Source organism: Peromyscus leucopus, chromosome 16_21 (assembly GCF_004664715.2).
Source record: "Peromyscus leucopus breed LL Stock chromosome 16_21, UCI_PerLeu_2.1, whole genome shotgun sequence".
In the NCBI taxonomy this organism is placed as follows: domain Eukaryota; kingdom Metazoa; phylum Chordata; class Mammalia; order Rodentia; family Cricetidae; genus Peromyscus; species Peromyscus leucopus.
Window position 1 is genome coordinate 56,675,662 of NC_051084.1, and position 9,037 is coordinate 56,684,698.

At 37.0% G+C, this 9,037-nt stretch overlaps 1 pseudogene; it reads left to right on the forward strand.

The window, feature by feature from the left end:
* Positions 1-617: 617 nt before the first annotated feature.
* On the forward strand, positions 618-1,824 carry LOC114692381 (annotated as a pseudogene).
* The last annotated feature ends 7,213 nt before the right edge of the window (positions 1,825-9,037 follow it).

Here is a 9,037-nt window from a genome sequence, read left to right on the forward strand (position 1 = left end):
TGTTGTTGTTTACCTATGGCTTTCTGAAGAGTGTAAGAAGACATGTACTTTGAATGTTGGAGGTGGGGAGGATCTAGCTAGGGGAACGGAGGGGAGAAGTCATGATCTGAATATATTGTATAAAGATAATTTTCAAGAAGAAATAAACAAGAAAATTAAATAAATAAGGAAAATTTCCAAAAGAGAAATGTAATTACCCAAGATAATAAGCAACCTACTTTTCTTGAATACGAAAATAATTTCACCATATGTAAAAGAATGTCATCATTATTGAATTATCACATTTTGTGCCTTAGTTACATATACAGGAAATTATTTTAACACTTAATTGATATATACACCATATTCATGAATTAAAATCATAATCTGAATAATTAAATAATTTGAAATTTTCATAATGTTATTATATTAGCCTATAGATTCAAAACAATATCAACTACACTGCTAGCATTTTTGGTTTTTTACAGATAAAGCAAGGCTGGATCTAAAACCAGTACAGAAAGCAAAAAATGTAGAGTTTTTTTAAAAAAAATAAATACAAACAGGCTCTCTGCTCCTCCCTGTTTCAGAGACAGCCGCATCTTTCCATGCATTGCCAGCCTCGCTCCTGAGCCACCATGGTGAAGGTCGGAGTGAACGGATTTGGCCGAATTGAACGCTTGGTTGCCAGGGCTGCCTTCCAGTCTGGCAAAGTTGAAATTGTTGCCATCAATGATCCCTTCATTGACCTCAACTACATGGTCTACATGTTCCATTATGACTCTACCCATGGCAAGTTCAACGGTACAGTTAAGGCTGAGAACGGGAAGCTTGTCATCAATGGGAAGGCCATCACCATCTTCCAGGAGCGAGATCCCGCCAACATCAAATGTGGTGAGGCTGGTGCGGAGTATGTTGTGGAGTCCACTCGTGTCTTCACCGCCATGGAAAAGGCTGGGGCCCACTTGAAGGGCAGGGTCAAAAGGGTCATCATCTCCGCCCCTTCTGCTGACGCCCCCATGATTGTGATGGGTGTGAACCATAAGAAGTACGACAATTCACTCAAGATTATCAGCAATGCTTCCTGCACCACCAACTGTTTAGCCCCCCTGGCCAAGGTCATCCATGACAACTTTGGCATTGTGGGAGGACTCATGACCACAGTCCACGCAATCACTGCCACCAAGAAGACTGTGGATGGCCCCTCTGGGAAGCTGTGGCGTGATGGCCGTGGGGCTGCCCAGAACATCATCCCTGCATCCACCGGTGCTGCCAAGGCTGTGGGCAAGGTCATCCCAGAGCTGAACGGGAAGCTCACGGGCATGGCCTTTTGTGTTTCTACCCCAATGTGTCCGTCGTGGATATGACATGCCGCCTGCAGAAACCTGCCAAGTATGACGACATCAAGAAGGTGGTGAAGCAGGCCTCGGAGGGCCCACTAAAGGGCATCCTGGTCTACACTGAGGACCAGGTTGTCTCCTGCGACTTCAACAGTGACCCCCACTCTTCCACCTTCGATGCTGGGGCTGGCATTGCTCTTAATGACAACTTTGTGAAACTCATTTCCTGGTACGACAATGAATTTGGCTACAGCAACAGGTTGGTGGACCTCATAGCCTACATGGCCTCCAAGGAGTAAGAAGCCCGCCCTGGACCACCCACCCCAGCAAGGACAGCAAGAGAGACCCTCAGCTGCTGAGAAGTTCCTGTCCCATATCAGTCCCCGATACTGAGCATCTCTCTCACAGTTTCCATCCCAGACCCCCAGAAAAACAGGAGGGGCTTAGGGAGCCCTACTCTCTTGAACACCATCAATAAAGTTCACTGCACCCATAAAAAAAAAAAGAAAGTATTGAAAATAAAGAATTTAAAATGTTCTGTATTATTGCAAAACTTACAAAACATTGTTCAGGAAATAAAGTAGTCAGTCTCTTAACAATGGAGTAAAGAGATGCAGTGGCTGAAAAAAGCAAGTACCCAACCTTTACCAGTCTTTTGGACGATTACCTAAAACCAATAGGAATCCCTGAACATCAATGAAGGAACAGATCCAAAGCTCTGGTGTGACACTGCTTTGAAATAAAGCTTACTACCAAAAAAGAATAAATTCCGAGAAGACGTGAAAAACTGTCTGAGTGGAGACACAGCTCAGCCGTGGAGAGAACTTACTGCTTTTTCATGGGATTCAAGATTGATTCCAGGCACTCACTCAGTGCCTCACAGCCATCTGGAACTCCAGTTGGGGGGGGGGGGGATCTGGTATCTACTTCGCCCCACACGAAGCATGCACATGATGCACAGACATACATACAGGCATATGTATGTATAAAAACATATGTGCAGGTGTCAAAATCATTTTGCAGTGTAAAGAGTTTTTTGGTTCTCTTTTGCATTATCTGAATTATTTATCTTTACCAAACAAATATAAAAAATATGATAGAAAAAGTTCTGGAAAGAGACCACTAACTGTGGCTATCCTAGAGAGTCGCAGAAGCAAACATTTTAGGTAATGGTAATGAGCCAGGCACTACAGAGGTTTGGCAAAATTCATAGAAACATGCACATCTTACTCATACATATTACTTTAATTTGATTCTCAATGTAAGAATTGCAAATAAATATTGAAATATATCTGATAATACACATACCAAAATATTTATAATGATTTATTGATATTATTGATTAATTTTAAATTCTACAAAATAATAAATTGGATTGACAGGCCAACAATAAGTCTATACTAGTAGCACATTAGTAACAGGAGTAGACCAGTGACTGTATAGAAATTCAATAATTTTGGCTATTTGACAATTTTTAGATAATACAACACTGGAAAATCAAGTTTAAAGACTAATAGCAATACTTATAAAGATTATTTGGAGAAGTTTGGTTCTGAAAGCTGAAAGTCAGAAAGCAGTCTAAATTTGATTAGCTTGTGAATGAGAAACAATTTGTGGTGTTTTTTTCAAAAAGGACAAATCAATGCTAGACATGCAGCAACAATAACAGACAAACTCAAAAAGCAGCTTGCTGTGCAAATGAAGCTGGGTACAGCAAAGTGTACTGTGCTGTTCTGTTCACAGAAACATCTAGAACAAGAGAAATCCAACCTATTGTGGCATACAGCCAATCAGTTTTTGAAATGGGGGGATTTTACTATAAAATAAATAATATCACTTTAGGATGTGACAGACATATTCTGTAGTTTGATCCTACTATGAGTATATGCATGTTTTAATTCAAATTCACTTCAGAAACTGGTAGATTATACTTCAATAAAACTGATAAGGGAAAACTAAATACTTGTGCTGATAGTCAGTACAACTTGTCTGAAGGTATTATAAGATATTCCCTTCTTGGTGAGAACTTCAGTACTCCATCATGTTGACATTCTCTCAAAGCTAGCCATCTCTTTGACCTCAAGCTGTGTGTCAAATATCCTCTTAAACCAAGTGCTTTGCTCCTTTGTAATAAAAACTCTTAACTCTTCAGATCGGCTGATGGGGTACTCACTGCCTCCTCTAACTCTGCATCCCTCAAACTGACAGTTTTCTCAGACACAAGTGACAAGTTATTCACTCAAACTTTAAAAGGAAATACATTGGCTTATGAGACAGCAAGAAGTCTGAACAACACACATGTTCAGTGGAGGATTGGGATACCAGCTTACACTCAGGATGACTGAAAAGTATATACACTAGGTAAATCTCCTATCCTCAAAGGCTCTTTCAGCATCTCCATTTTTTATTATTTACTTAATATAATTTAATTTATATTTCTGAGGAAAGGACTCTCTATGTAACCCAGGATTGCCTTAAATTCATAATCTTATCACTGTCTTTCAGGCAATGGGGTGTGGATTGTACAATGTGCCCCCATGTCCAGCTTATCTTATTTTTTAACTTTTAAACAGTTTAAAAATATTATAATTATTTTTGTTTTATAAGTGTTTTGCCTGCATGTATATTTTAGTATACCAATGAGACTGCGGTGCACACAGAGGTCAGAAGAGGGTGTCGGATTTCCTATAGCTGGAGTTATAGGTGATGATGGGCTGGGAATCAATCTAGGTGCTGAGAATCAAACTCAAGTCTTCTGGAGAGAGAAAAGCAAAAAGTGCTCTTAACTTCTGTGCTGTCTCCTTGGCCATTTTGTAGAAAAGGGGAAAAAAACTACTTAAAAAGATTCAAGTTAATTAATTTATTTTTTATGTGTATGAATATTTTGTCTGCATCTACTCTTATGCACAGTGAGCTTGGCTGGTGGCTGACAAGGTCAGAAGAGGGCTTTGGATCCCATAGAATGCCATTACAGATGGTTGTGAGCTACCTACCAAATAGGTACTAGGAACTGAATCAAGGTCCTTTGCAAGAGGAATAAGAGCAATTAACTTGCTAAACAGACTCCCCATGGCCTAGCCCTTCACTGTTTATTTGAAAAGTTTCCATGGTTGGTTTGGTTCGCTTGGTTCAGCTCTGCAACCGCAGACTCTTTCTGCATTTCGAAGCTCATGACAAGGTTCCTGAATTGGCCAAATCTGCGTTCTATGACTTCACTAACCAGGAAAATTAGTTTGATGTTGTCCTCAGTACTAATGGCAGTTCTTGCAGAAAGGGCATCCTCGGCCTAGGTTAGTTGATGAGTTCACAGAACAGTGGATGACTCATTCTTCCATGTGACTCTCTGCTAATCACTGTTGTATCCACAAACTGAAGAACGTGCAATAGACAGTCTCTCGCCTCCCTATCATGAGAGGTCATTGGCTGTCACCTTGTCCCATCTTCCTTCCTTCACATAATCAATGTTCAAAGATAGATGTTTTACCTGCCAATGTACAGAAAAGGAGTAAAATTTAGATTATAAAATGATACATTCGGTGATAAGATAAAGGTTCTGTAGTTCAACTTCCAAAGCATAGATAACATTGAATGCTTATACTATCATAATTATTCTCTTTATTCTTTTTTATTTCCCCAGCCATGCTGTGAGTGATGCTAGTACAGAGTATTTTGTGGGATAATACTACACAAAATTAAACTGAAAATAAAATATTCAGTTAATGGAGCATTTATTTAATTATATAATAATTATAAATTATTTAATTATTTAATTAAGTAAAATTATTCTATTGCCTAGATTAAATGACTGGGGTTGTACTAACTAATACTTTTGCTGAGATTCTTTTATAAACAATTAACATAAAGAAAGTACTTTTTTGAAAGTATAATAATGAGTGATTTGATAGTCTCAGCAAGTTTTACTAAAATCTTGATTCAACATATTATGTCAATGTAATGAATCTAAAGATTCATTAGAGATATATTTATGTAATTTGGGGGGTTTGGTTTTTAATTCAATTACTTGGGGGCATCTCTATAAAAGTATGAATAGCCCAAAGTAAATATTATGAGATGTATTTTCACAGCAATGCACATTTAATATAGCACATAAGTTATGTATTTTGTATGTACAGTAAATATATTTTAATCAAAATGTTATGGATCACACCTAAACTCAGTACTCATAAGGCAGGTGTAGGGAGATCACCAGGACTTCAAAGCCAAACTAGGCTGTACAGTGACTTCCAGGTAGCCTGGAATGCAAACTGAGACCCTGACTCAAAAAACTGAGAGCAGGAGTGATTTTTTTTTCAAATAAATATATGTAAATTCATGCTGTTTGTTGCCTAATTCCAGTATAAAGTGGGAAAAAACCCACACATATCCTTTCCAGTTTTTACATTAGGTTTGTGAACATTCTCATTTATTTTATAATATTTATTTTCTTTTTAATTTTGATTTAGTGTGTGTACACACCTGTGAGCATGGGTGCCTGAGTGATCTAGATGAAGGAGTCACATCCATGAAGCAGCATTTACAGCTCATTAGGAGCTGCTGACATGAATTCAGTGAACCCAACTTGAGTCCTCTGCAAAAGCTGTCTACATTCTTAACTTCTGAATCATCCCTCCAGTTCCTTTAATTATAATTTTTAAACACACTGTTATCAATATTTCTATTATTTTAAAATCTTCATTCTATTTCCGGAATGCAGCCTTGACCTTAGAATGTGTAATATTTTGCATTACATTTTACAGTAATCAAATAGCAGGTATTTACCCTTGGTATCCATTAAGCTACTATCCAACATTCAATATTAGCTTTTGTCCTTCAAATTAATCTTTACCTGAACTTTTGAAACAGAAACTCTGGGGCTGGAGAGATGGCTTAGCGGTTAAGAGCACAGGCTGCTCTTCCTAGATGGACCTGGGTTCAATTCCCAGCTCCCATATGGCATCTCACAACTGTCTATAAACTCCATTTCCAGGGGATCTGACACCCTCACACAAACATACATGCAGGCAGTACACCAATGTACATCAAACAAAAATAAATTATTAAAAAAAAAAAACAGAGTCCCTTCAAGGCTATAGAGAAGTAAGTCGGTCTTCAATTATCAAAATTCAATCTAGAGATAGCTGTTTGTTAATAGATTGATATGCCAGATTATAACATTTCAATGTACGTTACCCCATAATTTATCTAGCAAAAATTCACAAGTTGTTCCTCTCATAACCCATAAGAGTCCTATAATCACTAAAGCACAGCACTCTTTAAATTGATGGCTGAGAGCAGAGTTTCCCCCAGTGTCATTTGGAGCAGACAGCCCAAATGCTCTCAGTTGAATAGGTCCTGTCAGCTACAATGGATCATTTTCTCAGAATGAAATAAATGTTCTGAATTTCATGGTAAATTTTCTGAGCATTATCTTTCAGTGTTTATGGATAGCATTTTTGACATTTAATTTTAAGTGTTCTAGCTACTCAGAAATTAATACTACCTAGAAATGGCAAAGTACATGAAAATTCATGTACGGAATTAAATGCTAAGATGAGTGTTCTACAATACAGAGATTTAGAACATAACTCCAGAGTGATTAGCTTTGGTGTTATAATCAGAGAAAATTATAACTCTTTGATCTTCCAATAAGCATTAATTTGCAAGGAAATTTACATAGTCATGTTGTGAAAATATTCTTTTGATCTTGGTAATGTAATGTGTGGACAAAATTTTGTTTTCTAATTACAACTAGTTAGCTGCAAATAGTGAAAAGAACAGTAAGTTATAGGAATAATTTCTTTATCTATTACCTACAAGAAGATTGGAAATAATAGAGTATCCCTCAGCATCTAAATCACACTTCAGAGCAGGTATCATGCCCAGCAGTACATGGTCAACAAGAATGAACTTAATGGTATTTTTGGAGATTGTTTTGTCTCTATCATTTTGTTTGGGCATTTTTTTAACCTTACTGATCTTTTGCATATATATTATGATTTCTAGTTTTGTGTTTTTATGGGATTTGTTTGGTGTAAATACTTTTCTTTCTTCATTCATTTTTACTTTTTGTTTTGTTTTGCTTGTTTTATTATAGCTCTTATTGTTTTTAATCTGCCTGTTATTTTTCTAACATAGGAGAGATAGTAGGCATGGAGTTGGAAAGGTGGGCAGTGAGGAAGATCTGGGAGATGAGGGAGGGGAAACCTTGACCAGATTATATTATATGGAAAAAAAAAAACTTTTATTTTCAATTAAAAGAAAATCTTGGAAGAAAAGATTTGTAGATGAACTAAGATAACTTCAACTGAGCCATCAGTGACTGAAATATTTAATGTTGTGATCTATCATCAAGGCTGACTTGCTTTCTCACTATTACCTCATAATCCAAGATGGGGTCTGCAATTCCAGCATTAGATGAGAACTTTGTGGATGAGAAGATGGGATGGAAAAGACTCTGAGCTAAGAGACACCTCAGCTGACAGAGCTCTGTCTTACAAGAAAGAGGACTGAATCTGATGCCCAGTGCCGACATTAATAGAAAAGAATGGTGTGAGGTTGTACATCTGCAATTCCCGTACTGGGACAACAGAACAGGCAGAATCCTGTCCCTACCCCCCACCCCCGCCACCAAGCCTCAGCAGCCAGCTCAAGGTCCCATAAGAGATTTGTCTCAAAAACCAAGGGTAATGACTCTTGAGATTTGATACCCAAGCTTGATCTTTGACCGCCATGCACACATATATACATTTGAACACACATTAGTACATACACAGGCATCAGCGCACGCGCGCGCGCGCGCGCGCACACACACACAGACACACACACACCACATGTGCAAACAGAGAACTGGAAAAAGAAATTCCTCACAATTAAAGTGACTGTGACTACCATTACTGGAAATTTCTTCATGCACTTCTCTCTTTTATTTCTTGAAAAATTTCTCATGCATCTCTTTTTCTCTTTTTCTTCTTGAAAAGAAAATGTTTTAGGAACCATTTCTCTATGTGTATATGTATCACCATTTTAAACCATTAGTTTATTTTTCACTCAGTATTTTTAATGGCAAGAAACTGATCAAAAATCTGTTACATTATTTTGATACCCATTAAAAGAAAGTTTAATGAAAAAAAGCTCACTGTAATTGACATTGTAATTATGTATATTTATGGAGTACAAGGTGACATTTTAATACACATATGATCTATGATGATAATATCATAGGACTCATACATATCAACTAAGACATTTATTATTTTATAATTTATGTGGGTTTTTTTCAAATTCTCTTCATGTATCACTTGGACAATCAGAATTATCATTGCTTGGAATCATTGTATTTTTCCATGTCAGTATTAAAAGTAAGAATATTTCTGGATTACAGAGACATTTAGCTATTAAAAGCACATATTGCTCATCCAGAGGACCTGAATTCACTTACCAGAATCATTGTAACACATGCTTCAGGGAATTTCATGCCCTCTTCTGGCTTCTTTGAGCAAATATACTTATGTACATATATACCCCCATATTTACACGCTTAAAGTTATAAAAAAAATTATTTTTAAAAAATATAATGATGGACAAATACAGATACGTTTGAGTTTATACTATTCTATGCTTTCATTATTACCTATCATAATTTATTGTTTGAGAATTTCACACATGAATACAAGTTATGATCTGTATGCACACCCTATTCCCTGCCCTCCATATCTTTC